Here is a 19,911-nt window from a genome sequence, read left to right on the forward strand (position 1 = left end):
TTCAGTTTAGGAAACTTGATCAGTGCAGAACAGTTGGACTGAAGGGTCTGTTTCAATGCTGTATAACTCTATTACTATGATTCTATGATTGTGTTGAGTATAGGTTCGGCTGTTCCAATAAGCTCAGACCAGACCCCAATGTGTTTCTTCAAACAGGATTTAATACCCTATACATATGATGATCTTTGGTTACAAGCGTACCATGTTGTCAGAGATTATCCGCACAATTGCTCACTATGGTGTAGGTTTACTACCACCATCCTTTATCAGGGGAGGGGCCTTCAGAACCTGCTCCTGGACTCACTTTCAAAGGGAAACAATCTCTCAGCATTTACTCTACCAAGACCCCTAAGAATTTTAAATGTTTCAAATAGCTTGCTTTTCATTCTTCTAAATTCCACTGAGTACAGGCTCAACCCGCTCAATTTTTCCTCATAAGACAAACCCTCCAATCCTGGGATCAAATGAATAAACTTTCTCTGGACTGCCTCCAATACCAAAATATTTTTCCTTAGATAAATGGACCAGACTGTTCACAGGTATGGCAAGAACTGCAGACGGTGGAGTCAGAGACAACACAGTGTGGAGGTGGAGGAACACAGCAGACTAGGCAACATCAGAGGAGCACGAAAGTTGACATTTTGGGTTGGGATCCTTCTTCAGAAATGGGAAGGGGGAAGAGAGCTGGGAAGTAAATAGAGAGAGGAGGGGTGGGGCTGGGGAAGGTACGTGGGATGGTGATAGCTGGATGCAGGTAGGGAGTGGTGGTGATTGGTCAGAGGGATAGGTGGGACAGATAGGTGGGAGAGAAGATGGACAGGTTGTGTTAGGTCAAGGACGCGGGGATGAGAGGGAGTGTTGGACATAGGATGAGGCTGGGGTGGGGAGATTTTGAAACTGGTGAATTCCTTGTTTTGGACATTGGGTTGTAGGGTCCCGAGATGGAATATAAGGTGTTGTTCCTCCAGTTTGCGGGTGGTGTCATTCTGACACTGCAGGAGGCCCAGGATAGACAGGTCACCCAGGGAGTGGGAGGGGCAGTTAAAATGGTTGGCAACCGGATGGTGCTGTTGTTTGTGCGTACAGAGTGCAGATTCTCCAAGAAACAGTCTCAAAGTCTACCTTTGGTCTCACCAATGTAGAGGAGGCCACATCGGGAGTAGTGGATACAGTCGACCAATTTGACGGATGTACAAGTGAACCACTGTCTGATATGTCAGTTTGTTTTGGGCTTTGAAAGGAGGTGATGGGGGAGGTATAGGGGCAGGTGTAGCACTTCCTGCAGTTGCAGGGAAAAGTGCTGGGTGTGGTGGGGTTAGTGGGGAGTGTGGAATGGATGGGGTAGTCATGGAGAGCAGTCCCAATGAAAGGCAGATAAAGGGTGGGGAGGGAAGTATCTCTATGGTTGTGGGGTGGGATAGTAGGTGGCAGAGAATGATACGCTGGGTCTGGAGGTTGGTGGGGTGATATGTGAGGACAAGGGGAATTCTGTCTTTATTTTTGTTGGGGGAAGGAGGTGTGAGGGCAGAAGTGCAAGGGCATTTTTGATCACCGGAGGGGGCAAGTTATGGTCCTTGAAATAGGAAGACATCTGGGATTTTCGGGAGTGGAACTCTCCATCTTGGGAGCAGACACAGAGGAGGTGGAGAAATTGGGAGTAGGGAATTGCATTCTTTCAGGAGGGTGGATGAGAGGAGGTGTAGTCTAGGTATCTGTGGGAGTATGTGGGCTTGAAATAGATATCAGTTTCGAGGTGGTTACCAGAGATGGAGGCAGAGAGGTCCAGGAAGGAGAGGGAGGTATCAGAGATGGTCCAGGTGAATTTGAGGTTGTTGTGAAAGGTGTTAGTAAAGTTAATGAACTGTTCGCACTCCGCATGGGAACACGAGGCAGCGTCGATACAGTCATCAATGTAGCAGAAGAAGTGGTGGATAGTGCCCGTGTAACAGCAGAAAAGTGACTGTTCCACGTATCCTACAAAGAAGCAGGCATAGCTTGGGCCCATGCTGGTGCCCATGGCCACCCCCTTAGTCTATAGGAAGTGGGAGGAGTTAAAGGAGAAGTTGTTCAGGGTAAAGACAAGTCCTCTTAAGCAGATGAAGGGGGCTCGTTGGGCCCGTGGGAAAGGAAGAAGCGGAGGGTTTTTAAGCCTCATGGGGGATACAAATGTACAGGAACTGGATATCCATGATGAAGATGACGTGTTGGGAATTGGAAGTCTTGGAGGAGGAGAGGGCATGGGATGTGTCCTGGACATAGGTGTGGAGTTCCTGGACCTGTGGAAAAACAAAGTCGAAGCAAGCAGAGATGAGTTCAGTGGGGTAGGAGCAGGCAGAGTCAATGGGTCGACCAGGGCAGTCAGGTTTGTAGATTTTGGGAAGGAGATAGAAACGGGTGGTGCGGGATTGTGGATCAATAAGGTTGGAGGCTGTTGGTGGGAGGTCACTGAAGTGATGAGGTTATGAATGGTCTGCGAGATGATGGTTTGGTGATCAGGGGTGGGATCATAATCAAGGGGGCAGTAGGAGGAGGTTTCAGAGAGTTGGCGCCTGGCGTCTATGATGTAGAGTTCAGTATGCCCTAACGCTACTGCGGTCCCTCCCCTTATCCACGGGTTTGATGGTGAGGAGCACCATCTCATATTCCACCTCGGGAGCCTACAGCCCGATGGTCTGAACCTAAAATTCACCAGTTTTAAAATCTCCCCACTCCTGGCCTCATCCCATGTCCAACCCTCCCTCTCATCCCTGCCTCCTTGACCTGACACAACCTGTCTATCTTCTTCCCCACCTATCCATCCCACCCTTCCCACTGACCAATCCCCACTACTCCCTATCTGCTTCCATCCATCACCATCTCACCTCACTTTCTCCAGCCCCACCCATCCTCCCTCTCGCCTCCTTGACCTGACACATCCTGTCCATTTTCTCTCCCACCTATTTGCCCACCCATCCCACTGACTGATCCCCACCATTCCCTACCTGCATCCACATATCACTATCCCACCTACCTTCCCCAGCCCCACCCATTTTCCTTCTCGCCTCCTTGACTGACACAACCTGTCCATTTTCTTCCCCACCTATGCATACCTCCCATCCCACTGATCAATCCCCACCATCCCCTACCTGCATCCACCTATCACCATTCCACCTAGCTTCTCCCAGCCTCACCCCTCCTCCATCTATTTATTTCACAGCTGCCTTCCTCCTCCCCAATTCTGATGAAGAGTCCCGACCCAAAACGTCGACTTTCCTCCTCCTCTGATGCTGCCTGACCTGCTGTGTTCCTCCAGCTCCACACTGTGTTGATTCCTTCACAATTGCTGGGTCAAAATCCTGGAACTCTTTTCCTAACAGTACATCTAAATCCGTGAACTGCGAAAATTCAAAATGGCTAATTCTCAAGGCCACATAAGGATAGGCAATTACTGCACACCACGTTCATGATGTCCACGTTCATGATGTCCACATCCTATGAGAGAATTTTTTAATAAAATCACAGTTGTTAAAAAATTAATAAAATCCAGGCTGAAATTCTCAGGGCAGTACTGCACCATTAAATCTGGTGCCTTTACAATGAGGCTATAAAAGGAGAGTCTGTTTGCCCTGTTTGTCGATGTAGAGGATATCTTGATACTCTTTGAAAAAGAGCAAAATGAAGCTCTCTCTGCTAACATCTTTAACATTTGCCCCTCCTTAGAGTTTGCTACTGTTTTGGGAATTTGTGTCAAACCCATGACCTTTAGGCTCAGAAGTGAGAACGCTACCACTGACCTATAGCTGAGATATAAGTGATCAGTAGACCGCAGATTTCATGCAGTCTAAAGCGTACTCCAAAGTGCCTGATGAAACGATCAGTGATCTTCCCGTCATCTGAAACAAATCTATTAATTAAGAGTTTAATGAATTAGTTGATTCAAACAAAAACTAATCCTTTCAAAATAGAATTCTACAGGTAGGGCAAATAAAACTGCACTCAAAAATACAGCCAATATACTGCCCAGATTTGCCACTGAGTATCTCCCAACCTAAGGCATCTGTTAAGATGGAAATACAGAATGGAACTCTTCAGTCTGAAAGGATATTGGCCTTATTTTTAAATGTACGTATCAAGAGTTGGGAAATCTGTTGCTGTTTGGCCTAAACGTTATAGATTGGGGGGCTATCCCCATCCACAGGTGAGGTGTTGCACACCTATCAAGACCCAGGAAGTTGCTGAAGGAACATACCAATCATTACTCGTACCACAGTTTTAAACAGGGCCTTGAAATGTCGGAAATGACTTTCTTGTTCCTCTGATAAGAGTGATGCAGCAAGGTTCAGAAATAAGACAAGCTATAAGGATGCCAACGGTGTTTTGGTTAAGGGAGCACAGTTTGCTACAATTTAAGACTTCATTGAGTGGATCCATGTTGTGTTAAATCAGTTGTATGAAAAATGATGTCCATATTAACAAAATATTCTTTACACAGCTGTGCGTGTGACTGGTATGTATTAAACTGAAGTAACATCTCATCTGCTTTCCTCTTCCATATAGAAAACTGTTCCTGCTCTTTACTTGTCTGCGTTCAGGGTCTAAGCTTTTTATATTTTCCTGAAACACATTACAAATTAAATCCTCACTGAGCTATTTCCTCACTAATTTCGACAAAGACTCAAATGTTTCCTGCCAACAGTAACGAGAGATTTCAGATGTCACAGGACGCAAGTCGAAGCCAAAATTCTCTGTTAACCAATTCATTGTTTTATGATTAGCAAGCTTCATGTTACATATTTATTATGGTGCTTGAAATGTTTACACATGTTCTATATTTGTGAAAAAGAGACAAATGTCAGCAGGAGTGAAAAATATTGTTTGGCACTAAGATGAAGCAGAACTTTCGTCTGAGTGTACATTGAAACTATTATTGCATTCTTACTGTTTTTTTCCAAGTTCTTTATAGTTTATGTCTTTCTGATTGTTTCCAACCATCCCTCACTCTCTCACCCAACCCTCCACCACTGTCTCCACTCCTTCACCAATCGCCAATATCCCTCATCTACAACTCAACTCCAGAGAATCTGCCGATTCATCTATCAGCTACATCCCAACCTCACTCCAGTGTCTGCTATTCATGCTCGGGCCTCACCAACTTCCAGTATCGCCATTTCCCTGTCAGGTTAGGCCCAGTGGGAACCAACACTGGTCTCCTTCAACCCAAACCCCCCTCGACATCTCCAGCACTCTGCAAACTCCAACACACCACCCTCCCATCTCACCTAATGCCAAACCAGTTCCTCCACCCCAGCTGCACATTCACTCTTTGTTCCCAACTCCACCCTTAATCTCCACTTCAATGAGAGTATTGGTTGACTACTGAACTACAGCAGGTTGCAGTGGTGAGCACAAAGCCCTTGCCCTTCCACAATCAGATATGGGTCTTTTACAACAGAACATCCCTGAACCAAAGCTGTTCTGGGTCTGGTGGAAGTTTCTATTTGAATTGGCATTGTACTTTATACAGCATCCACGTATAATCTGGATTTAATATTAGGGTTGAATCACTTTCTCTTTACAAGGAGACATTTGTCTGTACACCTCATCTTTCAATGTCAGTGCTACTCAAAATGCTCTTAAAATCATAGGAGAAAGAATTTACATTTCTATAATGCCTTTCACAACCTCAGGGCTTCCCAAAATGTTTTCCAATTAATAAATTACTTTTTGAAGTGTAGTCACTGCTGTAATGCAGGAAATGCGCAGCTAATTTATACACAGCAAGCTCCCACAAATAGCTATGTGGTAATAACAGAAAAGCTGCTTTAGTCAGGTTGTTTGGGTGATGAATATTGGACGGGAAATTGGAAAAGATCCCCTGCTTCAAAATAGTTCAATGCCATCTTTTACATTCACCTGGGAGGGCAGCAGCTATGTTCAGCATCTCATGTGAAACACGATACTTCTGACAGTGCCCTCAGTACCTCAATACTGCACTGGGAAGAGCATCAACCTAGATTATGTACTCAAATCTCCAGGCTGAAATCTGAAAGAACTATTGACAATTTTCTCAAACCTTCTCCAATTGGACTTATATATCGAAGAGCTTCACTTTAGGTTTCACTGCATTGTATTTAAATGTTACAATCATAAAGTGGCCAATAATGTAAAACTTACTATTGCAATGATGAATTCAGCACCTCCAGCATCTCTATTGACTTGTATGACATTTAGAAGAATGAGGGAGGATGTCATTGAAATGTACAGAATACTGAGACGCCTGGATGTGGAAATGTTTCAACTAGTACAAGCGACTAGGACCTGAGGGCACAGCCTCAGAGTAAAGGGACAACTTTTAGAACAAGGATGAGGAGGAACTCCTTCAGCCAGAGGGTGGTTAAATTGTGTAACTCATTGCCATAGAGGACTGTGGAAGCCAAGTCGTTGAGTCTATTTAAGACAGAGATGGATAGGTTCTTGATTAGTAAGGGGATCAAGGGTTATGAGGAAATGACAGGCAAATAGGATTGAGAAACATATCAGCCAGGATCAAATGGCAGAGCAGACTCAATGGGCCGAATGTCCTATGTCTGCTCCAATGACTTATGGTCTAAAATCATAATAATCAGGTGAGTTACACAGTTCAGAAATAGAAACAGAAAGTGCTGGAGAAACTCAGCAGGTCTGGCAGAGTTTGTGGAAAAACAGAGTTAATGTTTTGAGTCCAGTTCTGAAGAAATCAAACTGAAACTCTGTTTCAGATTTCCAACGGCTACAGCATTTTGCTTTTATTTGAGTCTCCAGTTCAGTATGCCTGCTCTATTCTGAGTTAACTGATTGATTAATAGGACTTTTAATCACTGGCCTAAGGACAAGATTGCTAACATTGGAACAGGAATAGACCTGAGGTCAGGTCATGGAATCTGCCTTCGGCATGGCCTAACCACCTTTTGTCCTACATAATTATCTGTCATCGCAAGAGCCGAAGCCTTCAGAGGAAGAGTAACCAAAATTTTCGGTTGAATGTGCTTCCAGAATGAGCTGAATCTAATGTGAAGAATTTGACTCCAATGCACAAGAGTAAATTGTTCCTGTGTATCTGTCCTCTCTGGATTTCTGGCTGTAATTTATGATAATTATGCAAGAGGATGCAACAGAATGAGGACGTCAACATGTTTTACCATTCTGTCAGCATTCACTACCGGGATACACAGAGGAACAATAGTCAGGAGGCCGATCTATTTACTTGCACTTAAATATTTCTTGACCCAAAGATATTCTGAGATCATAAGGGAGTTCATGCTCCCAACAGATGCATTGGGAGCTGATCAGTGCATCGGTTTTCTAAGAAGATGGCCGCCTCATGGATTAGAAACCAAAGTACTGTGGGTGCTGGGAATCCGAACTACAAACAGAAAGTGTTGGAAAACTCAGCAGAACTGGCAACATTTGTGGAGAGAGAAACAGAGTTAACCCAATTGCAAAAAAGAGTACTCATTTTGTTTTAATTCACTTGTGGGATGTTGCATTGCCAGCCAGGCCAGCAATTATCGCCCTAGAGAAGGTGGTGGTGAGCTGCCTTCTTGAACTACTGCAGTCCATGTGTTGTAGGTGGACCGCAATACCATTAGGGAGTGAACTCCAGGATTTTGACACAGTGACATTGAATTAATGGTGATATATTTTGAAGTCAGGATGGTGAGTGGTTTGGAGGGGAATTTGCAGATGTTACTGGCGTTTCTGTGCATCTGTTACCACTGTCTTTCTAGGTGGAAGTGGTCATGTGTTTGGAAGGTGCTGTCTAAGGTCTTTGGTGAATTTCTGCTGTGCATTCTATAAATAGTATACACAACTGTTACTGAGATAGTGGAGGGAGTGGGGATTTGTGGAAGTGGTGCCAATCAAGCAGCCTGCTTTGTCCTGGATGGTGTCTTTTGCCCTTATATGCTATTCTTGTTGTTCCTTAGGAACTTTGATATTGCTGAAAAGAGAAACATGTTATTGAAAATTTTTCAAATTGTCTTGCACTCATCAGGCCAACTACCAGAATGCCAAATTTCACACATTTACAACAACTAACACAACAGGAGAAAAAGCTGCTTCTTGGTTGGTAAGTCACATCTGAGTGGCCAAGGTGTTGCCATAGCAAAAGCCACAGGAAGCCATAGGTTCACCTATAAGTTGCTGTGATTGTTTGAAATTTGGTATTCTTACTTTTATCTTGATGAATGCAAGACAAAAAGTTACATTAACATGGATTTCTTTTCAGTGATATTCAAATTCTGGACTTTAATCTTCATCTTGTCGATGTTCACTTCATTAAATAGACCAAGAGGCTGGACAAAAAGAATAGCACGGTTAATCCATACTTATCAGAGACTTGAGCTAACAACAGTAAAAGGCTTGATGGACATGATCGGAAAGACCAATACCATCTACTCAGGGCTGGGTATGTGTAATTGTTGGTACTGTCACTGCCCAGGTTCCAATATGCAGAATATCCACTTTATCAACAAAAATATGCATTCACGTAACATCTTTGACATAGTGAAAATGCCAAACCACTTCACAGGAGGGTTATCAAACAAAATTTGAAAGTGATCCACAAAAAGAGATATTAGTATGGGTGACCAAAGATTTGATCAAAGAGTTAGATTTTAAGGAGCATATTAAAGGAGGAGAATGAAGTAGAAAAGTTGAAGACATGGACACCAATGGTGGAACAAATCACACTTGGCATGCTCCAGATGTCAGAATTGGAGGAGCACAGAGATCTCAGGAATTTGTAGAGCTTAAGGATGTTGCAGGAAGAAAGAGCGGTGAGACCACAAAAAGATTTCAGTCGCAAAGATGTGATGTTTAAGATTTAAGTCTTGCTTAACTGTAAACCAGCATAAGTCAGAGGTCACTGGGGGATGGATGATAGGGACTCTGATGAATTATAATGTGTTTAGCACAACTCTGGATGACCAGAAAAGAGAAGGTTTGGACACAGGACGTGTCAGAAATGAGTTGTGGTTTGAAACAAGTCAAATACTGATTCACTCCAGGAACAGTAGGTCAGTCTGTATTGTAAAAACGATGAAGGACATGAACCCAAATTCTGAAAACTTGCCTTTACTTGTGAGAGATGTCGACGGAAAGTCTCCGTATTTTAAGTTGATGCTCTGGGCAAAGATTATTTTCCTTTTTATCGGTAGCAATTCACATTGACCTCCAATCAGACCCTTGGAATTTGAACTATGGAAAGGTCGTAACCCTGACACCGTCCTTTCACCACCATGTGATGTGAGATCATTCCTCACGCCAGCTGCCTCGATATGCTTGATGGCAATACCTTCATCAGGGCCCAGATGTGTCCCATTGTACTCCACGCTGACTCACTTCTGCCTTGTGATCCTTCCCAGACTGTGACATGTCAGGACCCAGGTAGTCATCTAACTGGTTTTGTAAAGGTCTCAGTCCATTTCATATCATCAATAGAAGCACCAGACTCCTTTCAAAATTCCCTGTGGTTAATCGTTGTGGTGGCATCAACAGCTAATTGGGTGGACAAGCTCAAGCTAACCAACATGGTTGCTATTCTACCTCTGAGTCAGGGCTTCCGATTTCAAGTTCTACTCTTAGAAGACAGAGAATGTAATCTAGGCTGAAACTTTCAGTACAGCACTGAGGGAGGCTGGACTGCTGGAGGTCCATCTTTCTGATGCAGTTCTATGAAGTGTAAGTCCCCAGCCTGTAGTGGACTTTATTCTAGGGTTTTAAAATAAGTAAATAGTGAGATGGTTAATGCATTGGTTTTAATTTTCCAAAATTCCCTGGATTTTGGGTACATTGTATTAGATTGGAAAACAGTGAATGTAACTCCTTGATTCAAAAAAATGGGGGAGACAGAAATCTGGAAACTATAAATCAGTTAACTTACCATTTCATAAGGAAATTATTCCAAGTTATTGTTAAATCCTATTAAATGTTAAAGGAGGGCACACAGAAACTTTCAAGTTAATCAGACAGAGTCAACATAGTTTTGTGCAAGGAAAATTATGTTTAATCAATTTATTGGCATTCTTTGAGGAAGTAACGTGCGCTGTGGGTTGGGGGGAACTGAAGGATGTACCATATATTACTGCGGAAAATAAAATCTCATAGTGTAGGGGATCACATTTTGTCATCAATCAGAGATTAGCTAGCCAATAGGAAAGAGAGAGGGGCAAAAATGAATTATTTTCTGGCTGGCAAGATGTAATAATTGATATGCCACAGAGATTAGTTGTGGGGCCTCAGCTTTTTACAATATATATAAATAACTTTGAAGATGTGGTTACTAAATTTGCAGGTGATACAAAATAGATAAGAAAGTAAGTTGAGAAGAGGAAATACGGAGAATAGAAAGGGATATAGATCATTTAAGTCAGTAAGCAAAGATATGGCAAATAGAGTATAACATGGGAATATGTAAAATTGTCCATTTGGCAGAAATAATATAAAAGATGCATATTTTCTGAATTATGAGAGATCGCAGAGTTCTGAGATGCAGAAAGATCTGGATGTCCCCCTAGTGCATGAACTACAAAAAGATTACTATGCAAGTACAGCAAGCAATTAGGAAGGCTGATAAAATGCTATCATTTATTGTGAGAGGAATTGGGAGAAAAGAAAGTAGGGAGGTTATATTTCAGTTTCAGGCATCAGCGAGACCACATCTGGAGTTGTGTACACAGTATTGGTCTCCATATTTAAGGAAATACGTAACTATGTTGAAAATATTTCAAAGAAGGTTTACTATTCTAATATCTTAAATAGGCGGATTGTCATATGAGAACAGTTTGGACAGGGTAGACTTATATCTGTTGGAGTTAGCAGATTGAGAGATGACTCAATTGAAATATATAAGATCCTGAGGTATCTTGACAGAGTGGATGTAGAGAGGATGTTTACTCTTGTTGGACAATCTCAAACTAGGGATCATTGTTTAGATAAGTGGATGCCCATTTAAGACAGAGATAAGGAGAATTTTTCTCTTGTTCTTTAGAAATATCTTCCTCAAAAGTGGTGGAAGCATTGTCTTTACCTGTTTGAATGTGAAGCATTCAAATCAGTCATGGTCTAACTGAATGATGGAGTAGGCTCAAGGGGCTGCATTGACTACTCCAACTCTTCATTCACATGGTCCTATATTTACATGATGTGTATTCACTTGTGTAAAGGGGAAAGAACAGTAATAACACAGCAAACTACCACAAACACCAATGCGATAATGACTAGAAAACCTGTTTGAGACCATAAGTTATAGGAGCAGAAATAGGCTATTCGGTCCATTGAGTGTGGTCTGACTTTGAAAGAGAGAATGAATGATTAGACAATTCACTTTCCTGTCTTTTCCATATACCCTTTGATTCTCTTACTGCTTAAAAATCTATCTCAGACTTGAATATACTTCACGAACTAGCCTCGCCAGTCCTCTGCAGTAAAGAATGCCACAGATTCACTGACCTATGAGAGAAGACAATCCTCTTCATTCTCTGTCTTAATTGTGCAACTCTTTACTCTGAGATTATTCTCCCTGGTTCTAGACTCTCTCAAAAGGAGCAACCACCTTTCTAGCATCTACCATCTCAAGTTCCCTAAGAGTCTTGTATATTTCAATAAGGCTAACTCTCATTCTTCTAAATTGCAACAAGTACGGGGCCAGCCAACTCAACCTCTCCTCATAAGACAGTCCCTCCATATCAGGGATCAATCTGGTAAACTTTTTAGTGGTGATGGGGATTGAAGCATCAATATTGATCAGGGCACTGGGCAAATCTCCTCTGCTCTTCTTCCAATTGTACAATTAGATGTTTTATGCCTACCTTAGAAGACAAGCAGGGCCTTGGTTTAATGTGCCACCTGAAACAAGCACCTTCAACAGTGCAGCATTCCCTCAGTACTGCACTGGGAATTACAACCCAGATTGCTATGCTTCTTTTTCCAGAGTTGGGTCTTGAACCGATAACCTTGTAATTCATCAGTGAGAGTGCTACCAATGTGTTGGTTTTCCTAAGTATTGAATGGCTTATATATTTACAGAAAACAAGGCATAAGATTGTTCAAGGAGATTTACCCAAGACAACAAACAATGATGTCTCAGTTTTGCCCTCAGAAGTTATAGGGAGTATTCAACTCCACTTCTGACTAGTGTCTCCATGAACAATAACTTCCACATTTGTCATTCTATATCAGGGCTATGGGATTGTTCCAGCAAAGAAACAGGAAATATGATGAAATAAATTACCTTTGGTTCAATGAATGTCTACAACAGTCATTCTGTCTCAGCAGGTCTCCACTGCTGAAATTCAGGCCTACTGGAGGAACAGCACCTCATATTCCACCTGGGAACCCTACAACCCAATGGTTTCGATGTGGACTTTACTAGCTTTGAAATTTCTCCACCCCCGTCGGCATCCCAAGACCAGCACCCCCTCTCATCCCTGCCTCCTTGACCTGTCTGTCTTTTCTCCCACCTATCCGCTCCTCTCACCTCACTGACCAACTCCCACCCCCACTTCCTACCTACACTCACCTCACCTCCACTAGCCTCATCCCTGCCTCCTTGACCTGTCCATCTTCCCTCCCACCTACCCGCCCCTCCCTCCTCACTGACCAAACCCCATCACAACTCCCTACCTACACACACCTTTACTGGCTTCATCCTTGTCTCCTTGACCTGTCCATCTTCTCTCCACCTATCTGCTCCACTATTCACCTTCTATCATAGACTCCCCCTCTCTCTATTTATTTTAGAGGCCCTTCCCCTCCCCCATTTCTGAAGGAGGGTCCAGACCTGAAACGTCAGCTTTCCTGCTCCTCTGATGTTGGCTGGCCTGCTGTGTGCATCCAGCTCCACACCTTGTTATCTCAGACTCCAGCATCGGCAATTCCTACTATCTCTAAACAAAGACTATGTTTGCTTTCTGAATGGCTGACGGGAGTTGAGGTCCCACAGTAACGGAGTGTCAGGCAACCAATGGCAAGATCATATCAGCAGGGCAAGAAATTTTAGGACAAAATTCCCAGGAATACATTCCAAACAGATTTGGCATTTTAGATCCTAAAGCATCACATATTTTGGATTGTGAGGATGACTATTTCACAGTGGGGGTGGGGACAGAGGCACTGCAAACTAGCAATCAATAGATATTAAATAATGAATATGCTAATTCCAGATAATAACGAGTGACTGTTGGATGTTACTGAAGTACCAGATGTGGGCAAAGCTCATGTGTTCTTGCGCACGGGAACCCATGGAAACATGGTCACAGAGTTGCTCCACATGTGTTACTGGCCCATTATTAATCAGGACGCTGTGCAGGTTAAAGTCATGGGTTGTTGACTGATTTATAAGCTGGGCTGACAGTCTGTTAAACTGCAATAAACAAAAATCACATTCCAAGCTGAAGACCACCCAGGGTCCGTGAGCAGGGAGGGGAGTACATGGATGGGGGGTGTGGCAAATAATGTATGGGACAGGGTGCAGGGGACGGGGGTAAGGAAAACTCAAGACATGTGGATGTTAATATTGAAGTTGGGAATTTTACACCTTCTGTTAAAGAGCAGTCCCCAGTTCACAATTTCAGAAGGACAATGTTACACCTTAAAGCACCAGAATCTGTCCCATCACACTTGGGGTGTCTGACTGCCGCTCTATTGATGCCTGACTGAAATTCAAAAGTCAGGCACAATGCTATTTTAGCAAGAATTCGGACATGGAGCTACATCCAGCGAATGAACCTGGTGTGAGGCAGCAGAGATGGTGAGGCTGAATAAGAGAGAAGTAAGCAAAAGAAAGAGAATGAACAAGCAAGGGAGAAAGAAAGAATGATTGAAAGAAAGAAAGATCATGGGAGAGTGAAAGATAAAGACAAAGAGAGACGTAGTGGGAAAGAAGAGAAAGACATTGAAAGAGGAAAACAGCATTGTGAAAGAAATGTTTTGCAAGAAAACATGGGAAAGTGAGTGAGAGAGTGTGAAAGTAATTATATGTAGGAGACCAGGAGTGAGAAAAAGATAGACAATGAGTAAGAGAAAGCAAGCAAAAATTGAGGGAGAGAAAAATGGAGTGAGCAAGAGAGTGAGAGTGCAAGTGAACGAGGGCATGCAAGGGAATTAAATTGTAAACTTGTGATGTGATTAATTTAGTTGGGGGTTTAACATTTCCTTATCAATTTGCAAGCTTGAATATTCAAAATAGAGGCAATAAATCAGACTGTTTAGCAAAAGATTTAATAGGTTCAAAAGCTGAGGTGAAAAGTATTTCCTAAAAACTTGATTACATGATGGTTATAATTGATACAAATTATGTTACTACATCATTCATAGCTCCTTCATGTCCTGAAAGTGTCAGCTGTAGTTTAGTGGGTAAAAGTGTACCTCTCAGTTTTACAGGGTTGTGGAGTCAAATCACAATTCCATAGATTGGAGCTGATGACACTCCCATTATTGTACCAAGGGAGTCCAGCACCAACAGAGGAGCCATCTTTCCAAGGTCCTGTCCAGAGTTATATAAGAGATTTTGTGTCATTATTTTGAAGAAGACAGGTGAGTTCCTTAGTCTCCTGGCCAATAGTCATCCCTTAGCCAATATTGCAAGAATAGATTATCTAGCTGTTACCACATTGGTGTTTGTGGGAGCTTGCTGTGCACAAATTGACTGCTGTGTTTCCTGCATTATAAATGGCCACACTTCAAATTTGGTTAATTGGTCATGAAGCACTTTGGATATCCTGAACCATAGAAGCTGCTACAGAAATACAAATTCTTTCTTTGGTAAGTTGTCGTCGTAACAGCAAATGGAACAATATCTGTGTTTATTCCCATAAAGAACAGATGTGGGGAAGTTACAGAAGGTGCTGCTTTAAAACATGCCATTTTGACAACTGATTCATTAGTGGCTCATTAACTACAGAGAGAAAAAAAAACACAGGTATATTCATGTCTCATGTTAATGAGAGTCTTGGACCCTACTCTGGGCACAGTCTGACATTTGTAGTTGAACCACCTTTGATTTAAAAGCTGCTCCTGCTTTTTTAATATAATTTATTCTCCCTGTGAGGAATCCAGAAAATAAAAAGAAATCAATGCTGGAAATCTGAAGTTAAAATCTGAGACTGTAGGAAATACACAGAACATTCAATGAATATCAAGGCAGGTTGATATTTCAGATGTGGTCTTTTCAAAAGTACACTCTGTAATATGTTCTCCTTGTATCATGATCAGTCACAAGTAAAGCGGGTTTAGAATCCTTTTAACCGGGTTTTCCACGGCAGAATACTGTAAAGTATTTGAAGTAGTGTTGACAAGAAGAAATAATTTGTGAGTGTTTGAGTGCCGAGTGTTATCCCACTATCCCATCGGTATCAGCTTACATCTATGAGAAACTAATTTATTATGTGTTTGCTGAATGACTAGTCCTCAAAAACAATGTGAGCCCAGAATTGTCAACTATGCAACTGGACAGATTTTCTGCTTTTATTTAATTAACATACTGTTTTTTGGCAAGCTCTTGGATAGGTTCTAGAGAGAACATTGTCCTCTTACCATATTTTCTTTTGCACTCTGAGCAGTCATGATGTTGACATGTAGAGATACATTAGGCAGACTGAGGTCAGCAGTAGATATGACATGCTCCAATTACTTTGTAGATTTATAAAGAGACAGAATTGGCAATTGTAACATACTTGGAAAACAGAGAAACCTTGCTAATTTACACCGGGTTGTGAATTGATAGCATAAATAATATATTGTCCTGTCTTTGTTGCATAGCAAAGAGATCATAATAAAATGGGATTAAAAGGAGGAGGCCATTCAGCCCTTAAAGTCTGTTCTTCCACTCTGAGGTAATAGCTCTTCTGTCATTCCATATACCTGCCTTTGTCTCATATCATTTAATACATTTGATTCATAAAAGAAAATCAGTCAATCTCAGAAGTGTTCCCTAGCTTTGCCCTAAAAGGCCTGGCTCTAATTCTGCAAATTTCCCCAAACTCCAGAATGATTGCCAAGTAAACATCATGTGTGATGTATGCCAGATTTATAATTCAGACAATGGCAAGAGTGGGACAGAATTGCATGTTGAATAACACTTGAGAAATGGTTTTACATCGTTCTTTCAAAGGATGTAGGTGTCACCAGTGAGGTCAGCATTAATTGGCCATGCTGAATAGCCCTTGAGAAGGTGTTGGTGTGCTGCTGTCTTGAACAATGCTGCAGATGGTCCGGATGGTGAGTGGCCTGGAGGGGAAACTTGCAGGTGGTGGAGTTCACACATATCTGCTGCCCTTGTGGGTGACTAGAATTGAACCTGGGTCCCTGGCACTGACAGGCAGCAGTACTAATCACTGAGCCACCTTGCCAGCCTATTTCTGAACAATGGTAACTCCCATTACTTTGATATTTGGGGTTTCAGTGATGGCAATATCATTGAATCTCAAATTATTTGTGTAACATGAATGTTAGTCCAATGAAAAACAGAGAAATTATTCATAAAAGGAACAGGTAAAAGTTCAAAGCCAGTGGTCAGAAGAGGGTTGGCCAGAGAGAAAGAGAAGGGTTGGGGACAATGTGGAGTAATTGGCTACAAGCTTGGTCAATGCTGCAGTAGAGACCAATTTCACCCAGAAGACTTCAAATAAGGTGAAAACCCTCTTGGTAAATTCTAAAATTCTGGAAGTAATGCACACTGTACATATGGCACCTCAGTCAGCAATTATATACACAGAAGTCTGAAATATATATGAAATACTTTTATTGTTATATGATGTCAGTGCATATATGTAAAATATATGACCTCAGCAATCTGGAGTTTATCCAAAAATCTGCTGATTTTCCCCACCCTAACTTGCAATAATTCTAATTTACCTATCACCCCATGCTTGCTGACCTACACTGACTTCCCAACTGACAACAATTCTATTTTTAAATATTTATCCCTGTTTGCAAATCCACCCATGTCCTCACTCCTCCATATCTCTGTAATTTCTGCCAATCTCACAGACCTGTGAGATCCTTGTGACCCTCCAATTCTTGATCATCCCTAATATGAATTGTTCCACCATTGCTGCCTGTCCTTTGGCTGTCTGGGCCAACTCTGGAATTTCCTCCCTAATCCTTTTCACGCCACCGCACGCCCTGCCCCCCAACCCCCCCACCTTCCTGCTTTCATCATTGAAGAAGCTCCTTAAAACCTCCCTCTGATGAAGATTTTGGTCATGTACTCCAACATACCTTTCAGTGGGTAGACATCAAATTTTGCTTAATTTTGTCCCTGTGAAACAGCCTGGGGCATTTTACTATGTTAAAGGTACAATGCAAATATAACTTGTTATTTTGTGTATATGTATGCACACAAGCATGTGTTGCAGGCCAGGATTGGTTAGCTCAGTTGGCTGGACAACTGTTTGCAGTGTAGAGCGTTGCCAATGCTATGTGGTTGATTACCACACTGGCTGAGGTTACCACAAAGGATTCCTTGTCAATGTGGAAATTCTGAAATCCAATGTAACTCAGCTTCTCGATCTTTCTTCTGGAGCAATTTGAACTCTTCCTCAACTAAGAGACCACCATATCAGTGATTTAAGACTTTCTAAATGATCCCACACCACCCTGTCACACTGTGAAGGGTACCCTCAGTGATCCATCAACCCTCAATGAACTTAGGGGGAGAGGCCATCCGACAAATGAAAACCAGTAAAGCCTGCAGGTTAAATGACATAGCCACTGCAGTGTGATATACTGGCAGCCATTGGCTCACATTATGACTCCATCTGGAGATGTCGGTAGATAATTCAGATTTTGCTGCAGCCATCAATGGTCAACAAAAATGTTGGCGGATGATCCAAAAGACTTCACAACTTAGAGAATCAAATGTTATGGTCAGACCAAAGAGCCATGCACTAGTGAGAGTAGGGGTTGGAGATTAGGGCAGATGAATGCACGGTTAAGGGGCTGGCGTAAGGGGCAAGGATTCACATTTTTGGACGACTGAGATCTCTTCTGGGGTAGAAGTCAACTGTATAAGAAGCACAGGTGGCCATAACATTTGATTCTCTAAATTGTGAAGTCTTTTGGATCATCCTCCAACATTTTTGTTGACCATTGATGGCTGCAGCAAAATCTGAATCATCTAACGACATCTCCAGATGGAGTCATAATGTGAGCCAATGGCCGCCAGCATATCACACTGCAGTGGCTATGTCATTTAACCTGCAGGCTTTACTGGTTTTCATTTGTCGGATGGCCTTTCCCCTTAAGTTCATTGAGGGTTGATGGATCACTGAGATCACTCATCTTCAGTCCTGGCCACAAAAGAAACATCCTCAGGGATTTCAAGAATGCAAGCATCATTACTAACCGCCAGAAGGGGCATAAATCTGATTCTGGAAACTACAGGGGCATTACCCCGGTTGCCCAATGCAGGTAAGATCCTGGCCTGCATCTTCCTGAACCACCCATGTCCCATCTCTAAGGTGTTCCTCTTGAAACCCAGTGTGTCTCCCAACCATCCCGGGATACCATGGGCACAAATCCTGTGGCGAGGCAGGTCCTGGAAAAATGTTAGGAACAAATTCTGGAATTTTTCCTTGTCTAGAGTCATAGAGTTATATAGCATTGAAACAGACCTTTTGGTCCAATTTGTCCATGCCAACCAGATAAGATAAACTCATCTAGTCCCATTTGCTAGTTTTTGGCCCATATTCCTCTAAACCCTTCCTATTCATATACCCATCCAGATGCCTTTTAAATTTTGTAATTGTACCAGCCTCCATCACTTTCTCATTCCATGCACCAACCTCTGTGTGAAAAAGTTCCCCATGATCCCTTTTAAAATTTTCCCCTCTAACCTTAAACCTATGTCCTCTAGTTTTTGACTCCCCTATCCTAGGAAAAGGACTTTGGCTATCCTATCCATGCCCCTCATGATTTATAAACTTCTATTAGGTCACCCCTCAGACTCCGACACTCCAGGGAAAATAGCTCAAGCCTATCCAACCTCTCCCTACAGCACAAACCTTCCAACCCCAGCAACATCGTTGTAAATCTTTTCTGAACACTTTCAATTTTAACAACATCTTTCATATAGCAGGGAGACCCGAATTGAGTGCAGTACTCTAAAAGTGGTCTCACTGTTGTCCTGTACAGCTACAACGTGACATGCCAGTCTATGTTTGGAATGTTAAAATCCCCTACAGTTACAACACTTTAATTCTTACTGATGTTTGAGATTTCCTTACATATTAGTTTCTCAATTTTCCGCTAACTATTGGGGAATCTATAGTACAATCCCAATAAGGAAATCATCCCTTTCTTATTTCTCAGTTCCGCACATATAACTTCACTGGACATTCTCCCAGGAATATCCTTTCTAAGTACAACCGAAATGTTATCCTTAACCAAAAACACCACTCCCATCCTCTCTTGCCTCCTTTCTATCCTTCCTATAGCATCTATACCCTGGACCATTAAGCTGTCAGTCCCACCCTTCCCTGAGCCATACTTCTGTAATAGCTATGATATTCCAGTACCATGTTCCCAACTATGCCCTAAGTTCATCTGTCTTGCATTGAAATAAATGCAGTTTATCTGTCTTACCTCGTTCTCTGCCATGCTCTTGCCCACCTAGACTATTTAACTTGCTCCCCCTATCTACTATACCAGCGTCAGACTTGTCTCTTTCTTCACTATCACATTGTGTCCCACCTCCCCATTCCTTTACTAATTTAAAGCCTCCTGAGTAGCACTAGTAAATCTCACCACCAGGATGTTGGTCCCCTTCCAATTCAGGTGCCACCTGTCCTTCTTATACAGTTGACTTCTACCCCAGAAGAGATCTCAGTGGTCCAAAAATGTGAATCCTTGCCCCTTACGCCAGCCCCTTAACCGTGCATTTATCTGCCCTAA

Source organism: Rhincodon typus, chromosome 4 (assembly GCF_021869965.1).
Source record: "Rhincodon typus isolate 14 chromosome 4, sRhiTyp1.1, whole genome shotgun sequence".
Classification (NCBI taxonomy): Eukaryota; Metazoa; Chordata; class Chondrichthyes; order Orectolobiformes; family Rhincodontidae; genus Rhincodon; species Rhincodon typus.